The sequence below is a fragment of the Micrasema longulum genome, unplaced genomic scaffold (genome assembly GCF_059751315.1).
Source record: "Micrasema longulum isolate JH-2025_06_02 unplaced genomic scaffold, ASM5975131v1 h1tg001242l, whole genome shotgun sequence".
Taxonomy (NCBI): Eukaryota; Metazoa; Arthropoda; class Insecta; order Trichoptera; family Brachycentridae; genus Micrasema; species Micrasema longulum.
In genome coordinates, this window is record NW_028278429.1 from 83,523 (window position 1) to 104,288 (window position 20,766).

The following is a 20,766-nucleotide window of genomic DNA, read 5'->3' on the forward strand; positions in this document are numbered from 1 at the left end:
CGGCTATATTTATCTTAAATATTGAACAAAACAAATTACCAATAAGCCAATTACAAGTTTTCACAAGTAACATCACAGTAAGTTAACAAATATTCTCGAAAATAACATGAACAGTAATCTAATGTAAGTCCAAAAGAAAATGTGTCATGGAAATTAGAATATTCTCTAATTGTAATAAAATTATCAAGAAAAAGTGGAAGTTTTGAAGAAAAACTGGCAAAAGCAAAATATTTTGATAAAGAGTAGTATTTTTAAAAAATGCTGATAACTAGGAAACAGGGTTATTACTATTACAAGGTTGACTATCAAAGTTCTTTTTTTACTTTAAACATAAATACATTCTTATAAAATTGAAATGGACAAATTAAAACAATGCTTTATAATGCATATTGTTTATTATTATTGCCCATCATAATATAGTCGCATTTTTCACAAAATCGCTTTCTTATTATTGTTTTAGAATTATTTCATGGATTTCAAAAAAAATTACAAATAATGTTGACGTTGACTTTTAGTGTTACTTATAGAAAAAAAATACTCTCGTAAATTTCTGTCTTGCTATTTTTAAATAGTTGATTGCATTGTTTTATGACATAATAAATAAAAAATATTTATTGTTACCGATTAAAGATTTTTTAAATGCGTTTTCTTTTAATTGGAAATGAAATCAAAAAGAAACGTAAGAACTTTTTATTTGAAAGCGTTGTTGTGTTGGATTACATGGTATACGCCCTTTAAAAATGTGTAAGGTTGGCATTATTTTTGCGGAGTTAATTGGTATAACTTCGGAGCAGTTAGTCTTGTACACAAAATAGGTGGTGCCTGCGGTTTTCGCGTATCGAAATATCAAGTAGTTTGTGAATCTAAATATGGGTGATTGATAGTGAAAATGTGTTTTCGTTATGGATTACTGTCAACGCTCAAATCGGTAAGTTGAATCTTTCATTTTTTGAGGAGATTTACGTGTGGTTAAGTTGCGTTCAGCCAACGGTGGGGCTGGATTTCTGTCGTCTGTCGCCCTGCTGTGTGGTTGGCCAGACGGTCGCTGTTCTCGCGGACAGTATCAATCGAACATTTTGAGGGTCTACGTTTTGTTTTGAAGGATGGACAAACCGGATTACTGAGATGGCGTTTTTTATGCCGCTTTTCATTCTATATTCATATAACGCGATCGGACAAAGAGACCGAGTATTTCCCATTGTTTGATTGCACGTAAGGTAGGCAGGCCATTTCGTGGGCATTCCTGCATTCACGTATTTACTTTGTCGCCGAGTATTTATTTTAGCTCTGCCTGAACCATTGTTGACGTTTTGACGGATTGTTACATTATTTTCGCCTATTTAGCAACTTATTAAAATAATGTGTCATTTGACTTCTGAAATAAGGAGCGAGTTCCTACCAACCAACGAACCGACATACATACATACCAAAATAAATGGTTCTGTTTGCTCGTAATCGATTTTATATTTTGGTAACCTAGGTTTTTGTGGAGCTTCGCTTTCTCTTGTATTTTCTTTATTTACTAACAAAATGTATGATTGTTTACCATGAGATAGTCAGAGATGTTTCCGTGTTTTAAGTACACTTTTCATCGAATATGGTTTGTTACAGAGGTGTCCAGTGTCCATCAAATGCATTAATGGCGGCTGCTTAACTTTTTTTGAGTGAAAGGCGTTTTTTGCTTTTGGATGGATTTCAATAAATGTGACACTTTTTCAAGATATCTTTAATTTCTATTTATGGTTTTAATGGAAGTATTTGGGTTATATTTGAAGAGTCTTGTCCGCTATGTATGCGTGACACATATAATGACACGAATGTTCGGAAAGATAAATCACGACATATTTTTTAAAAATTATTTATAAATCATATAATACAAAGTATTTTGCAGAGTTTAGTACGTATGAATTACATTCCCAGGAGTCACCACAACTAAATTCGGGACTCAAATATATATATATATATATATATATATATATTTTAAAAAGTATATATTATGAGCAACAAAGAATCAAAACGAATTTATAACTAAATATAACACAACAATATTATAGCCAAAAACATCATCTTACACAAACAAAATAAATATATAAAACGCTTTCAAGAATGGAGGAAGGATTTGGTTTTTTTTATAAACTATGGCACTAAAATCCAAATTATTATTTAACACTGACAAGTATGTATATGTATACGTGTAAATATAAAATGATTGTATGATAAAAAAAAAACTACAAATATACATGAAGATGTATAATAAATGTATAATGTATAATATAGATGTATAATAGATGTATAAACCGCAAGGTTTCTTTAATAATGTTTTTAGCTATTCTTATATTTTAATATTAATTCGCTATGAATTGTACAATGTCCGTAAATAAATTAATAAATTTAATGAGTTAAAAAAGTATGTATGTACATATATTTCTTTATTTAAAACTTTTTTAAAAATAAATTTCAGCGTTCTTATAATTTATCAAAATATTTCAATTTTAGCGGCCGCTTTTAACGAGTTGTAAATAACTCATTATTAGAAAATGGAAATCAAGTTGAGGTGGTTGAGTTAGAGTGGGATTCGAACGGACCTCTGATCCGTGAGTCTGCGACACTTGTCACGGGACCAAAACCCGATTCAACTAATGTCATTTTTGGTTGCCATATTTAATTTATCATGTGCAGTTTTATTTGAGAATAATATCGACACGAAATATGGGAAAAGGTGAAATAAGACAAATACTACCATAGTATACACTTAATATGCAGTCAATGGTTAAAGGTGAAAAACGTGAATGCTACCGTAAGTGTACATTGTACAATCAATATGGTAAAAGGTGAAAGACGTAAATGCTACCGTAAGTGTATATCGAACACTCGATATGATAAAAGATGCCAACGCTACTGTAAGTGTACATTGTACAATCAATATGGTAAAAGGTGAAAGACGTAAATGCTACCGTAAGTGTATATCGAACACTCAATATGGTAAAAGAGCCAACGCTACTGTAAGTGTACATTGTACACTCTATATGGTAAAAGGCAAAAGACGTTAATGTTACCGTTAGTTTACATTGTACACCCAATGTGGTAAAATGTGAAAGACGTTAATGTTAGATTACATTGTACACCCAATATGGTAAAAGACGAAAGACGTTAATGTTACCGTTAGTTTACGTTGTACACCCAATATGGTAAAAAGGCGAAAGACGTTAATGTTACCGTAAGTTTACATTGTACACCCAATGTGATAACAGGCGAAAGAATGTTAACGTTAGTTTACATTGTACACCCAATATGGTAAAAAGGGAAAGACGTTAATGTTACCGTTAGTTAACACTGTACACCCAATGTGGTAAAAGGCGAAAGACGTTAATTTTACCGTTAGTTTACATTGTACACCCATGTGGTAAAAGGCAAAAGACGTTAATGTTACCGTTAGTTTACATTGTACACCCAATATGATAAAAAGCGAAAGACGTCAATGTTACCGTTAGTTTACATTGTACACCCAATATGGTAAAAGGTGAAGTACGTAAATGCTACCTTAAGTGTACATTGTGCCCTCAATATGGTAAAATATGAAAGGCGTAAATGCTACCGTGAGTGTAGTTTATATGGTAAAGCCATACTGTGAGTACATATTGCCTTTTCACTATGGCAAAAGGCAACAGACGCAAACACTCTTTTGCACGTCCGCTTTTGAGTGGAGAATGTGGACATCACCAGACGCATCCAGGAGACCGTATATGACCTATTTCTTACGATCGTGAAAATCCGCATGGTATTATTTTTAATTATTGAATGGTAGGCAAACCACTTAACAGTATATCATTAGGCCGACTAATCTCCACTCGATTCCCTTTTGCTGGATTTTTATCTGACAGTAGCTGCCGAATAATACAAAGAATATAATAAATGTCTATCCACTCTATTTTTTCCGTGCCGTGTGAATTTGGACGATACGCGTGAGATAGGCGTATCGCTAGCCAGTATTCTCGCCTCCTCCCACATCAATCCCGCGTCCCTAAGTTCCAATACAGCCGAAGAATTATCATAGACGGCCTTCTAGGAGGTCGGAAGCCCGCAGGTGTAAAGAAGAGACAACTTGGGTTAATGTGGGGCTCTCCTGAGGGTCCCGATTTACCGCCGCACCCTCAAGACCCTCGTTAGAGGCGGCTGCTGCGTTCGTTCTCGGACTCCAGTGTTAATCATTCAATAAAACCACCTTACACCTTGTATTCTCCCCGAGAACTCATAAGTTCAGTGTTTTAAATTTTGCCAGGGTGCCAGGATTCGCACCCAGTAGTACTGGCATTTTACAAGAGTTAATTAGTGGGCATTTTGTTTTGACCAAGTTATAGACTAGCGTCTCAGACGGGTTGCGAGCTCTTTGTGCATGTCACCTTATTCTTAGAGGTGGGGGTCAGTGCTATGTAAGTTCCTGACGTCACTGCGACTTGTGACGCTCTATTGTGACGGGGTGCCACCATCCTCAGTTATGTGAACTCCTGAGTCCGATTTGCTTCTTTAAATTTTCTGAACACTGCATTTCACAAACAATATTACGGTTAAAAGGAAGTCACAAATATTATCATGAACTTAATACGTATAATTAGTAGAATACATTTGAAAACTCACACTTCTAAATATTGGGAGGGCCGCAAATAAAGTGGAAACACTTTTTATTCGGGGATACGTTCAACGCAGTACCGTGAAAAAAATATACAAAAAAAACAATCCTAGATAGTTCACTATTTATTTTATCTTTTTTTTTCTCAAATAAAACGTCTCATCAAAATACTATAATAAACGCTAGTAAAAAGAGCGATGTAGGGAATTCCAATAACGAATAATATAATTTATTATATTAATGTTACCCATTGTTTCATCAATCTTTAAAGTTCCAGTGTATACTTAAAAGTGTTTAAATCTTTATATTTTCTGAAGAATCAAAAACAACATCGTCTCGAGATCACCTTGAACCGAGTCACTTCGCCGATCCTGTGAGGTCGGTTTCTAATGTTATTCGGGGGACATGAGCCCTGGTTCTTCGCTGTCCGAAAGGCACGAAAAAAGACCAAATTAAAGGAACTGACACTTCTGAAATTGTGGCGAGTGGATAAGGCAAAAAGATGAATCGGGTATAATAAGCGGACAGGTTTTGGTATAAAAAAGAAAATAAATAAAATTCTACGGCGGCGGAGACTGAACTCATCCGACAAAGGAAGGATCGTTGGAGATTCGTGTGATGAGAACGCCATTTCATATTTTAAAAATAAATTTTGATATTAAATGATAACATTTTTTTTTTATTCCCATGAGTTAAAACAAACTCATTTTGGGACAGAACATTATTTACATACGGTATGGTAATAATAAGTAAATGATTTTGTTTTAGAAATATTCTTGTTTTGTACGCAAACAACAACCTTCCAAAATGATTATTTTTTTTACATTAAAATTTACCAGCACATGTTTTTTTTTAGATTTCACAGCCTTTCTAATGCAAATTTAGTTTTTCTGAATTATCGTGCCGCGTGTCATTCGCCCTCTTTGCTGACGTTTCGGATCGAATTGCAGTGTCAATCATCAGAGATTTTTGTTCTTGTAGATGGGGGCCAGTGCTAAACAAGCTTCCGACGTCTCTGTGTAAGTGCTTTTAGGTAAATATTTGCGTTCTTGCGATTTAACAAAGTACATCAATTGTGGGCCCATTTGTGAATTGGAAATAACTTGCTTTTGGAAAATCGTTTTAAATTGGGATTGAGTGGGGTTCTCGAACCTCGGACCTCTGATCCGTGAGTCCGCAACGCTAGTCGCCGGGCTACTGAGGGAAGGACGAGCAATCAGTCGTCAGGGATTACTATCACAAATATAAAATAATTTATCTTGAACAATAATTTGAGTATGTCCATACGTTTGTTAACAAGTAGGTACTGTATACTTCACCCCATAGAGAGTTTATCTATTGATAGACTAGAATTTTAACCAGACTTTTCTCGGGATAGAGTTGAATCAGTTTTTATTCGTTATAAAAAAAATATTGTCATACTATTTTAATTTAGTTTACCTTGCTATGTAATTTCATCTTAAAGTAGTGGTCTATTTTGAAATTTAACATCGCTACAATTTACCTGTTGTGTGTAATACCGATGAAGTCCAAGAAAAATTAGTTGAAAATATATTTTTCATACCCCAAATCCCGTAAAAAAAACTTGTCTCAAATACAATACTGTTGATATAGAATTGTCATTTAAAATGTTTATTCTTGATTTCATTTTGCTACGGCTTACGGTTAAAAATGTATATGTTATACCTAGGAAGTCTGTAAAAATTTAAGTTTATAAGCCGCATGGTTTATCGAAAAATCGCAATTTACATGTTGATTCTAAATTTCCCGTCACTACGACTTACCGTTGAAAATTTCAATTAAATACCGAAGAAGTTCGAGAAAAAGATGCCTTAAAAATAGACCGCTTCATCCCGACATTGACACTTACAGACCATTTAAAAAATTGCTTTATAACAGCATGCTTAGCTTGATGTAGCATTGAAAAGTTTAATTTATACCAAGAAAGTCCGAAAAACGTAAGCCTAAAAACAACACGGTTGATTTAGAAAAGCAATTTTGTATTCTGATTCAAAATTTCGCTGCGTTACCTTTAAAAAGTTATATTTTATACCAAAGAAGTCGGAGAAAAATTGGCTTTTAAAAGCTTTTTTGGTATTTTAATACATTCGTTGTTCCTGAAATTGTATTTGAAATATTGATTTTATCACTCAGTTTGTCTAAAAAAATTAACTTGACTTATTCGTTCTAAATTAACGTATCTACGACCCACCGTTAAAGATATGAATTTAATGGAACGGCCGTAAACAAATTGGATCTAAACCATCGCGGTTGATAAGGAAATGCCATTTTACATGTACATTCCAAATTTTTCGTCTTACCGTTAAAAAGTTTGAATATTTTACAAGGATGGCTGGGAAAATTGTGGCTTGGAAATAGTACCGTTAATCTAAAAATAGCATTTCAAGCGCTGATTCTAAATTTCACGTCGCTACAGCTATCCGTTAAAAAGATAGATTTTTATAATAAAAAATAAAAATAACGAGGATCGTTGAGAAAAATTTGGTTCAAAAACTGCGTGATTAATCTAAAAATGGCATTTTACATAGTCGTTCTAAATTTCACGTCTCAACAAATTACCGTTAAAAAAAATCGAGTATAAATGGACTAGAAGTCGAGTCAAATTCGACTCAAAACTATTTTTTTTAAATTTATTCAGAGAAAAAAATACAAGTAGCACTAGTATTTAATACATATATTTACATTAACGTTTCCCATTATGTAAAAAAAAAAAAACAATTCTTGTCTAATAATGGAGAGTGACGTCTTACAGTATTTTTTTATTTTTTTAAATTAATAGTGTTTTTAGTATAACATACAAACTACAGTTGAAGTACGAATAAGAGTACTTATGACCTGTCATTGTTGGTTTAAGTGATGAGGAATCTATTGATTTTTTTTGATATACTCAAATTAAACCGACCGGCCCAAGAAGTATGAAAGTTCAGCTCAGCGCCGAAAATCGGCGCTTATTATAGTCAATAATACAATATGTCTGTTTGCAAAACAGCGATAAACGGTACAATTATGTCAAATTTATTTTCAACAAAATTATAAGCAAACATAGTATATATTATCTATCCTCACTAGGTATAGTAAATACATACATACATTGAGAAAGTATTTTCAGGCGCTGCGTAGTAGGTAAAATAATTCAAATGAAGGATTCACTGACATCAATAATGGTTTCAGCTCTTTCATACCACAAAACGGACGGAAGAAATGGCAAAAATCTAATATCTTTAAATATAGGCTCAATGAGAAATATTACATAGTATGTAAAGTGATCACTCGATGACTGGTCATCATAAGCCCCGAAAAGCATAGATCACATTCCTATCTCCCAAAGGTTCTCCATCGCTGTTGTAACATTTATCGGTATTTATGTTGTTCTAAACCTAGTGCTGTTAGTACATTGACAATGTAACTGTGACAAACGTTTGAAATTGTTGTCATTATTTAAAGACAAGTTATATGCAAGCGGCAGAAATAACATTCTATATACTTATTGTTTTTTACTGTAATAATTCGTCTAAATTACTGTCATTTCCTTTATTTACGGCTCAACGTTTCACGACCACGGAGTTACAGGTTAATTTAATAATATGAATCAATGATAGCTAATAGATTCATTACAGCTTATCAGAGATTCTTTAACACGATTTTTCCACATTTGAGTTTGAAAGCCTCTTTAAGAGTCAGACAAAGGAACCAATCTCTATCAAACTATTTTAACATTTTTCAAAATTATTTTTTTTTAAATGAATTTATTTTACCAAAAAACATTATAAAAAAAAATATTTATGAAAATATTGGGACAAAACGTCAAACCAGGAGCCCCTTGAGCAATGGTTCGACATTATTAAGGTATACTACTCTCCTATTGCTAGAGTATTTATTTCGTAAACATAGTTTCATTGATGTGGAAGATGTCGATTTCCAAAGTGATAATGTTCAGCTGCCTGACTGCTCTTCCAATCAGCACAACCGGAGGCAGGTTGGTTCTGGAAGCCGGGAGGTAAACTAGTCCGTGCTGACGCTGTCGGAGATAACCATCAAGAACATAAAAATGTATACTCTTTAAAATGGCTGAGTTCTCGTAAAACCTCGCATCAATCTGAAAAAATGGGTCAGTGTGAACCCATCCCTTCTAAATTGCAAACTGTTGGTCCCAAGCATGCCCAAGAATGCAGGGGCATAGAGTCGCGGACCGTACTCCCTCACGCAGAGATACCTCAGTTTTTTTTTCAGGGCTGGTATTCTAAACGAAATTATAGCGCGGTATAGCGCGTTTTTACGTACTAAATACGCATTATAGCGCGCTGTAAACGCGTTCGGAATACCAGCCCTGATCCCTCTCCAACATGAGGGAATATTTCGTCTCGTGCGGACTCCGTATCACCGAGGCACTCTCAAGCCTGTTCCGAATCAACGAGTTGTACAGAATTCTGAGTGTACGGGGATCATTGAAAACCCTGCCAGTTCGGAGAATAAAACCCAGCATCTTCAGAGCAAGGTTACATGTTCTCTCGATGCGAGCATGAAAACTCAATCTGCTTTCATGGATGACCCTAAAGATCCTTAATTGAAAATCTATGGATATAATCGTCTCATGTAATAAATACCTATTGTGCTTTGCGGGCAATACTTCTTTATACGAGAAAATGGCATCTTAATTCAAGTCATCATGCCAGAACAGTTTAATCTCTAGATCTTTATAAATATTGGTTTTTGTTTGTTATGATTGCCAGTTGACCCACGCGTCGCGCGACGTCACCAGTATACTAGTACTTGCCTAGTCTTTTAACTGAGTTATTTACGCATGAATATTTTTTTTATCAAACTTTATTAAAGATAAGTTAACATTAAAAAAAAAATCAACTGTCAAGAGAAATACAATCCGCTGTATAATATTATGCCGTAGGATGTTTCTCCGTGAATGCATATATGATATATGTTTTGAAACGGGTGGTTGAAAACAAAGTATACGTACCTTTACGAGTTACAATCTATATTTGAAATTTTTTTAAATGACACCTTTGGACACGTACACCCGATTGTAAAGGTAGTAGTAATGTGTGCATAACTACGAGTATATACACGACAAAAGTAGACGATCTTCTTTTTAAATTATAATAACATTATTTACTAAAATTAGTAACGAAATTCCGTGTTTTTTGTTGTTGATAGACTATCAAACTAAGCCAAAATTTAAAAAAATAGTGTACCTTTCAGCGCTATGATTTTTTTATGTTTTGTAATTTTGAAAGTGACGTCACGAGTTCTCTTCGGTGAGTTATCCTGATTGGTGAATTGTCTTTCCGTAAACCAGAAATCTATCACAACACTCTATTAGAAGAACTAGTGACGTCGTTCAATGTAGTTAGTTTTTATTAAAATCATTTAAATGATTTTTTTGATACATTTTCAAGAAACTTCGCCGTACAATTTAATGCTCTAATTTTTACCGCGCGTAAGAAAATATTTTTTGTATCCAATGTCCCGTAGCACTGAACTTCATCATTGTAAATCATTCGACAGGTGCCGCGGGACAGTTGGTTAGACGGCCAACTGAAAAACTGGCGTCGCGAGGTTCGATTTGCGCCAGTTGCAAGAAAAAAATTAAAGAAATATTTTTTCATAATAATGTTTTAGGTGTTGTGTTGTATTTTTTACAACTTCCTTTCATATCCTCTTTTTTCCCCACTTGCTGACAGTCCTTTAAAATAGACGCTTTGAGGTTACTTTAAAAAAATGTATTTTTATTTTTTCTTTATGATTTCTTCAACTATCCCTTTAAATATAATGCATTTAAATGGAAAGACCCGTACTTTCACAGTATTTACAAAATTTTAGGTGTGTACTTCTCTTCGTCAACTTGCGACCGCGATCGGTTCCGGCAAATAGGTCGTAAGTCGGATCATGCGATAATTTCCTTACATTTACAATTACTTACGCTGCGTGGTGATATTTTTATGCTTAGGACGAAAATGAAATAGTGTGTCACTGCCATTTATCGGGTTTCTCCATGTTTCTTTTAATATTATTTTGGGTTGGTTTATGGTTGAATAATCATCACCATTCCTGGGCTGGTATTCCAAACGCTCACGTGGCCGTATTACCTCGTGTGGTTTTTCGTGCCACGAGAGTGGTTCAGAATAGCTCCCCTGATACTTTTTTTTACATTTGTTATAAATTACTTAATTTTACGGTAAAAATGGTTTAATATTTTTTTAATTTTTTATTTATTTATTTAAATCTTAAAGTAGGGCACACATATCATACATATTGTTATGTGTGTTCTAATTTTGCAAATATATTTAATTTATAAATTGTTTATCACATATGTCTTGACCATTATTTTAAATTTTGATATGTTTTTTTCTTCACAAATATTTTTTTCCATTTCGTAATACTTTTTAATTGCTTTAAATAAAATTGAATTTTGTGACTTTGCCTTTTTCCTAAATGGAAGTCTAATTTTGTTCTTTTCTCTAGTATTGTGGTCGTGTTCATGCTGGTTCCGATCAATTTTTTTCCAAAATTCTGTTTTTTTATTGGAGTTTATAATTTTATGAACAAATATCATTGTATTGTAAAATATTCTTTGTTTATATGTTAATAATTTCATTTCATTTACCGTCGACTTTACCCTCGTATATCTGTTTTTTTTCAAAATGATTCTAAAGGCTTTATTTTGTAATACAGTTAGTTTATCTATGTTTTCTTTGTTTGATAAAAATAAAATGCTACTACAGTAGTTAACGTGTGGTTCAATAATTGCTTTGTAAATAGTTTTGCAGGAGTCCTATATTCTATTTTAAAAACATGAAATTTTTGTTTTAGTCGCTTGTATGTTATTTGTTGCATAAACATGGTGAGCTTTGTGTGGATCGTTTGTTTCTTCTTCGCCTCGTATATTTCACGATATGGGCTGGGCGGAAAACATTGTGTGCCGTCCGTTCAATCTTTGCGAATTGTTTGATGTCTGGTCCATTTCTTCAAAATGTGCCAGAAGTTTATTCGAAAGATGTAAACCTTCGGCTCAAAAATTCAAAGTCTCTTGACTTTGAATTTTCTTTCTGGTGCCTTGTGTTATTTTTCTATTTCACTTATTTCTCCGATCGGATCGGGTTATGTCTTTCATCAGGGCCCACAAACGCTTGTTTTACGCTGTAGAATGAATGACCAGAATCTTATGGGGACTGCGAAAGTTAAAGATCTGGACCTTACTTGTGAGCTCCCTGACATTTCATGATCAGATCGAAACAGTTTTTAGTAGTTCGTTGAATATGTTAAGATTCGCCCTTTATACTATCAGGGTTTTTGGTAACACACGAGTACTGATAATTCTTTATAACTCGTTGGTGCGAAGTAGACTCGGAGTGGCTCGACGATTTGGGGACCGTGTGAGTTGAAGTACTCTCATATGGTGGAGAGAGTTCAGAAGAAATTTCTTCGGCTTCCCTATACAAGGGAGTGCGGATATGGCTTTATCCCACTGAGTTCCTCCAAGGTATGCTCCGTTACAGCAGAAGACCGGAAGGAATGTGTATTTACGTATTTCTTTCGATTGTTGCGCAGTATTATTGACATGCTCGAAATTATGCGGAGCATTAGCTTTTATGTTCCGGATTATTGCCTTAGACAGCGTCAGCATAGACTGTTTCGCATTCCAATATACAGGACCAACCTGCCAATGGTTATGCCTGTTGGAAGAACTATCTCTATTCTGAACAATATTACTTTTGACATTGATATTTTTCACGTCTCTGAGGGTGTTTTTCGTTTTAAGATTATCTTACTTTTTTAACATATTATTCTCTGTATATTTTGTATACTTTTGTGCTATTTGTATATATACATTTTTTTCTTTTTTATTTGCATTATTTCTATATGTATGAATTAAGATGTTCCATTTTGTAATGTACACATACAAATAAATCAAATTTAAATTGAAGCTGATCGCGTGTTCTGGTCGTAAAGTGGAACAGTCGTATGTCGCATAGTTCGTAAGTCGACGATAGCAGTTCATGGTTTTAAAGGGCCTCGTTGTGTTAGTTTCGCGTACACCATCGTAAGCGCGACAATTCTATATGCGCCATTTTTACTTCTACTGGCAATTTACTGGCAACTTACTGGCATGAGTTCAGGAAAGTTCTCCCATTACGTTACCCCCAAGGTGGAACAGTTACTTTGCGTCACGTGCATATTATTATATTCCTTTTGGCTGTTCTCGATCCACATGTTGAACATTAAAATGCCTATATTACATTTCTGTACGCATGTCTGATAATTTATGTCGTAATTCGTATTTTCTTATCGTAAACTATTATCGCTCAATTCGAATCTAAAGACCTTCCCATTTTGTAGATATTTTACTTTTCATTTATTCTGCACTAGCTCTTGTTCGTAGATTCAGAGTTAAAGATTTTTTATCAGACAAGGGCTAAAGTGTGAGGAAATAACCGATAAGGTGTATGTATTGACTGTATAAAATTGAGATATGATGTTTTATCTCCAACTTTTACAAGCCAGAAGTTAACACGAAAATTAAGAGTCTCCAACAATATGAAACAATAACGGAAGCTTGTTATCGACAGGTTGATTCGTGCGCCAGACTGGTTTTTCTCCGGCGACTGGTATTCTCGTACCCGAGCTCCCGAGAAACCTGACACGTGGTTTTATAAAAATAACATTTTCACTCGGTTGTTATCTAGTCAACAAATAGAATGCACGTTATCCAAATAAAAACTTGGTAGGGTTTTATGTTTTGTATCGTCCTCTAAATATCAGTTTTTTAAGAGGTCAGATAATCTAACCGTATTATCGATTATTTTTATCGTTTTATGATTGCTTTGTTTGTACTGAATATTAAACAAAACTATTCAAACATATCTCCTTAAAACGGTCAACCCTGCGGGAATTATTAAACGAGCCAATAAAAAATTGGTCATAATAATATATCTATGGTTTTAATGTTACATAGGGATTTTATTATTACCGCATGACTTCCTTTATTAGTTATCTATGAAATTGTTTACTTATTAAGTATATATTTTTTCTTGTATTATGTTAATATTATTTTGCTTATAAACTATCTCCAGAGGTCAAGGTACAAGTCAATGACTTAGATAAGTACGTAATAAGCATAATAACCTAAAGGTCCTAAATTAGTGTTTTTTTCTCATAACTTGTAAATATTTTACTTTACCTGCGTACAGCGGTACCTCTATCATGTTCATGTTGGTTACTTATTATCTATTTGATTATTTGCTTTGTTTACTGTGAGACTACGATTGTCTTGCGTGTGATTATTGATGAATGTATTTATAGAGAATATGACATTAATATCCATTTATTTATACGCCCCATGGGCTTTTACATTTATTAGCAATACATGCAAGTGCTGCAGTGTGACACAAGTATATAAATTAAGTTAAATGCAAGAATAACATAAGAAAGACTAAAAGAAACAATAATAAGTTAAAATAAGGAAACGTACCCACATAGGTTTATGGGTATACAGTAAGATATTAAATACATTTGCTTATATACACATACACACATGCATTCACATCCATATTCATACATATTATTGGAGATACCTAAAAAAGGAAACATTCAGTCAAATTAAATAAATAAAGAATAATATTAAGAAATTTTATACAGATTAATTTATAGCCTTAAGGACATTTAACCTGTAATTATATAAAGACGAACGAAATATTGCAATTTCACCATACTCCACTTGTTATTTTTTCCATGCACCCAATCGGTAAATGCAATAAGTAGTATTATTTTATTCAGTACAAAATATGTTGCTTTATCGCAGTTGTTTGATAGTCACTTACAAGGAAATTGTCGATTTGAGGTCAGATTACCGATGTGTTTTAAAAAAGCATTTTTTAGCAAGTTTATCTTTTGAAGATTATAATTGTATCTTGACTCGTATCGTATGTATTTCTAAGTTCCGGGGTTTAAAGAGGATCCCCATACATCTTTAAATTTTAAATACAAAACGCTGTTATTGAAAAAGAGTTAAAATTATCTTTATTGCCTCCTATTGCAAATTAATACAATTATCGTCAAATTTATTCGCTAAAGTTGAAGACTTTTCAACAAATTTTCAAATATGTTTCAATGTTACAAATCACAACTCACAATGACCACAAAACCGAATTTCGCACGCAACTACACTGGCTAAGTAGGTATCAGGCATAGAAGAAACATGCACATTCTGTCACTTACAATATTTTTAATAATTCCACTTCGCCTGCTTATATGAGAGAGCTCTTCCAATCTTTATTACAGCATGGGCTATCTCTTCGTTTTAGTAGCGAGAGAACCGTTTCAATACCGATTTTCTGCTCTATTTTTTGCCTTCTCGTTCACAGTAGTAACTGTTCGACTGTGGAATAATCTACTCTCTAATGTCGGAGACGCTCCTTCTTTATTTACATCTAAATCGAAATTGAAATGCCACTATCCGAATACTTGAGTTTTACCTTTCTCCTCCTTCTTTTCTTCCCATCCCCCCTCTCCTCTTCATAGTATAGTGTAGATTTTTGATCAATTTTTATTTCTATAAAAAAGTGTATGTATATTAATATACCTATAATATGTCAAAGTGAATGTATATTAATATACCTATAATATGTCAAAGTGAACGGAAGGTCTGTTGATGCCTGTCAATAGTCCGGCTTCTCCTGTATGAGTTTTCACCACCAGATCATCACACTTTAGTCAGAGAAATAAGAAAGAACATACCTATTGCAGTCAATCTAAGCCTTGTACATAATAAGCAAGGCAAAAAATAGGCAACACTTAATAAAAAAAAAAAAATATGTAAACATGCCTACTATTTATTTTCTCAAACTGAACAGTTTGTGCAGGTAGGAAGAAATTGCCTTAAGGAAATATACCCACCCTTATATGTATATAAAATGTTTAATAAATAAATAAAAGTTGTTCCTTTTTATTATTCAGAGTGAAATAATTCATGATTAACCTAAGAATATTGAATAATTTTTGTATTTTACTAACGCGCAACGTCCTAAAACCCCATGTTTTTGTATGGTCATTTGTTTAAATTTCTATATTTGAATGGAACCATTTAAATTATGTATGTGGGGTACATAAAAATCGACATTTCTTGCAAGTGATTGATATTCTCAATTCGTATGAACTAATAGCTAATAGCTACATTATAATACTTATCTATTCGTCCAAAAACATTAAAATGTTTTCAAATTTTGATGCGAATATTTATTATTCAAATTAGTGTTAATATGTGAGATATAATATAACCAAAGGCAAATATAAGTATTATTTATACTTCATTGTATTGATTTAGTTTTACATAAAGAAATAAGAACTTAATGATTAATTTTATTTTCTAGGCGTCATTTTATTATGTTGAACGACTCAGGGAAATTTATGATTATTAGTATTTTGCCTCAGAACCAGGGCCGCGATTATAAACGCTATCTTAATCGGTGCACATCGAGACAGTACAAAGTAATATCGATATATATGTATGAAAATTCAAAGTATAAACGTATTCTATTTTTCGTACCTAGATAAAATTAAAGATAAATTTTAACTTCCCATTAGAATACGTGCCCTAACCGCGAAACTTCAGTGGAACGTTCCTCACGGAACACATCCTTAATTTCTCGGACTAGCATCCCTTCCACAAACCTCTACCCCATTTCTAACCAGCCGCTTCCCTTGTCCGCGTCCGGTGTGTATCGCTTCGTTAGTCAAATATGTTTTTTATCTCTTTTTTTTTTTTGTAGAGATGTAGGGGTTTTTGGAAGGGGTGCTGATCCGAGAAGTGAAAACTTTACTCCGTACTTAAATTATACAAAAAAACAGTTTTTGGAATATTTTTTTAGATTTAAAAAAAATTTACCATGAGGAATATTCCTCCGAAGTTTCGCGGTCTGTATTTATCACTAAAACTGTCGGTTTAAAACACCATGTATTTATTAATAAAATACGGACGCTCAGAGACCTTCAAACGACACGCTCCTTGAGTGTATTGTGTTTAGCACGTAGGTACAATAATTTAGCTTCAGAGTTAATATCTACTCGCGGTTGTTATATTCCTTTTATTGTTTTGCTAGTTCCCAAAGCGTACTCAGTTCTTACGTACTTAACACGCACGCTTGATAAGAAGCCACAGTAATGCCCCACTGCGAGGGCCGCGATTATGTTGGGAAGCTAAGGACGTCATACCTTCACCATGACGGTATAGTTGAAAATAAATTCTCTCGAGCGATTACGAATATACACTACCGAACCCAAGTACCGACGCTCAAGTTTTGGGTAGGTACATCGATACGTAACAAGGGAAAGCCTACGTTACGGTACACATACCTACGCACTTAAGTGGCATAGCTTCATTATGACGTCATAGATGACGATAAATTGTCCCGAGCGATTACGAAGATACACTACCGATCCCCCCCCCTATCAAGTTTTGATTTAAGTACATCGAGGTGCGAAGGTTTTCACGGTCACTGTTATCAATATTATGTATCTTTTTTGGGTGATACCGTGTATGTTGGATTTGATCCGACGTTTCGGCTACCATTGCAGGAGCCATCTTCAGGGAAAACTGTGTGTTTTATAGAGAAATGTATGTGTTTAAGTACTAGTAATTTGTACCGTGTCACAGTCAGCAGTAGGCAATTGAAATACACAGACATACAAATAATATAAACAAAGACGACGGGCTTAAATTAAATTCAACATGGTTCCCAGCACTACATATGACAAAAACGAATAGAAATGTGCCTACTGCCGGCTGCGACACAGTACAAATTACTAGTACATAAACATAATTATTCTTTCCTACAAAACTAGAAATGTGCCTACTGCTGACTGTGACACGGTACAAATTACTAGTACTTAAACACATACATTTCTCTATAAAACACACAGTTTTCCCTGAAGATGGCTCCTGCAATGGTAGCCGAAACGTCGGATCAAATCCAACATACACGGTATCACCCAAAAAAGATACATAATATTGTTAAGTACATCGGTTTGTACAGACGGGTCTAGTACCCCTCGATATGCATTCTAAGCATTAAAATGGACGAAAAATTCATTCCACTAAGCAATTTTTCCTTTAATTACGATTTATGTTCATTGTTAATCGTTCTGAGGTGGCCAGTTTTTTTCTTAAAGCTTATTTTAAATATGAGAGAGAAATAAGTCAATTTTGAAGTAGATTTAATTTCCGACATAACTGTCAGTTTTAAAAACGAAGGGCTAGATGAACAGATAATGTGGCTAGATTCTCTACCCTATTAAAAGAAATGTAAAAATGTTGCCACTATTATTTAAAAAAATTAATTATGTACAGTTGTGGCCAAAAGTGTGAACGCTTTTTTTAGATGAAATTCCCGAGCAATGTTCTTTCTACGTTTTAGTATGGGGTACCGGTATTTTTTACTTAATGTATGTCTTGAAGTTATTGAGTATGTATTTGCTGAAAAAGAATACACTTTTAATTTTAAACTGAACATATTTTAGTAAATATTTTCGAATGTAGTAAAAACACAAAAATTCAAAAGTTAGTCATTGGCACATTTACAAATCACTATTTCATTGGAAACTCGCAAAATTCAATAACACCTGTAACGTGCGGCCGAAATATTGTCATGTGCCTATCATTTTTTATCTTTTGGTCCCGAACGTTATTCTTCTAATCTTTCTTAATTCTCCTCGCAGGTGACCGGCTACCCCTGCGCGCCTCATTCCCCGCGAAGGCCTAAAAGTAATCCCCACTACAATATTCCAAAATAATACTTATAAAATTCCCACAACAATGCGCAACCTAGGTAGGCTTCGATTATGCAGACTGTAGTCATGATATCAGATTTATCCATACGTATAGTTGACTCCAGTTTTCATATTTTAAAAAAAATCGATAAAATTTATAAACTTACTTTGTAGTTTTAATAATTACGAAATTAAGCCAATGTCAAACTGGAAATTTGATTTTATCGATTTTTTAAAACTATTTCACAGCTCGCATTATTTCATTAAGACAATATTATTTAATAAACAATAAGAGAACATTTATGATATAAGAAAGATGGAAGTATAACATACACTTTATTTTTTTACTAATTGGATTTTATATTTAACAAATACTCCGTTCCCATCAACAACTTTTAATAATGATGTAGCCATATTCGATACACATGCAAACATTAGTTAAAAAAAAGAGATTTACACATATTTCTTAATTAAATAAAGTATTTCTATTTAACCGTTGCCATAGCTTCGAAACTGGTTGTCAGATTGTAAAAATGTACATACTAACCTAACGCTGCTTATTCAATAAAAAAATGCATTGTATTTACGAATAAAACGAAAAAAAGGTTTTTCGCAGTTTGAGCATTTATTCATCACACACGGCATATTCTGATACGCCTGATTCTGACGTAAGTCCGATACTGAATGAAGACTCGGAAGGTAATTACCCATGAATTGAAATGCCATTTCCTCAGCGCTTGCCACGTGTCTATTTTACTATACGTTACTATAACGAAACTGGTAGACAAGAGTTTAAAACAAACATATTATTTATTTCATTTACAAATATTCAAATTAATTCATCAAATAACAATAAACCGATGTGGCAGATACTGACGTCCGGCTCGCATGTTACGTAATATATTAGTCTGTACATCCATTTTTGAGACTGTAACTTTTATTATAACCACACTTTCCTGCGAAAACTAAAAATACAGTATTTGTAATACAAAACCCATTAAAATATTAAAAAACTATTTTTTATGTGTGTATGTGTGTATTTTTTAATAACCCTTTCGTTATGTAAACTAATAAAGCGTTCCTTAAGTACAGTTTTGGTTTATCGGAACTTCAAATTTAAAAAAAACTACCAATAGTCGAACTATCAAAGTATATGGCGATTTATTTGGGGGAAACAAGCTGTTTCTATAAATAATACGTTTCGTGCCACTGCAATATTCTTGTTTAACCCTTTCCAACCGAGAACTTTTCCAAACTACATACTTGCTTTGTTGTATTTAGTAAATTATTACCTTACTCACAGGACTTAACAATATTTTTCGCTTGATCGGTTTACCTGAATATTCGTAAGTGACGAATACCTGTGGAAGGATTGCCTCCTACCATCTGGACTTGTCAACGAGAATCTCGCTATTTTAATGTATTATTATAACTTCTTGTATAATTTAGTGAACAAAAATAAAACACATGTATGATGTTTTATGTCTCAAAGAATTTTCTTTTTTATTATTTACAAAAACCGAAATGTGAAATCATCGAAGTAATATATTTATTTTTAAAAAGGTCAAGCTTCCAACAAAGTTTTTTTTTCATTACAATGAAGAAGAAAAAACGGGAAAAACTACTTGTCATTTGGACTATTTGAGTTTTTACATATTATTGACAAATGCAACGTTTAACAGGGTACACATATATATATAAATTAATTACACTTCTTTACCTTAATACATAATATGTATTACATATCTCTATTATTTAAACAAATAAACATCGAATTTTAAAAAAAGATTTTCAAATACGTCATCGTTGTCTCCCTGTTCGCACCCAATGGTGCGTAGGGCACAGGGGAGAATCTTCCAAACAAGTAATTATGCACAGCTGACCATCATATTTGACTTTCGATAATAATGTTTTATGATAAATATGTTTATGGGGAAATAAATAAAACAATTTTCATATATTATAAATTACCACTACCGTTTATATCTTCCTACAAAAAAATATTAAAAAAGTGCGCACAGCGTGTAATATGACTGATCTAGCTTTGCTTTAATCGTTTTTGTCATATTTTAGTTTGACATATTCTAACATTGGAACATCTTAATAAATGACCGGTGCAATCTTCTGCATACCTTTTTTTTTGGCATGAATATGTTTTATGTATCACGTCGCAAAGTTGATAAACGCTTTGTCACTAGATTCTATCTCCCAGTAAGTCGCGAGTCAACGCCCGGTTTGATTCGACGTGTGTCAAACTGTAGTGCTTTTAATATGTGTTTTCGAAACGGAAGTTATAGAACGAGATATGTTATTTATATTTGTTCTAAAAAAATATTTGATAT

At 33.3% G+C, this 20,766-nt stretch overlaps 1 protein-coding gene across 2 annotated transcripts in view; it reads left to right on the top strand.

Annotated features, from left to right (window-relative positions):
* Positions 1 to 796: 796 nt before the first annotated feature.
* Positions 797 to 20,766, top strand: part of LOC148276317 (uncharacterized) — a 131,605-nt gene continuing 111,635 nt past the window's right edge. For both annotated transcript variants that reach the window (XM_088234433.1, XM_088234434.1), the window contains exon 1: positions 797 to 928. The gene's annotated coding sequence lies outside the window, so the exon portion shown is untranslated. The remainder of the gene's footprint in view (positions 929 to 20,766) is intronic.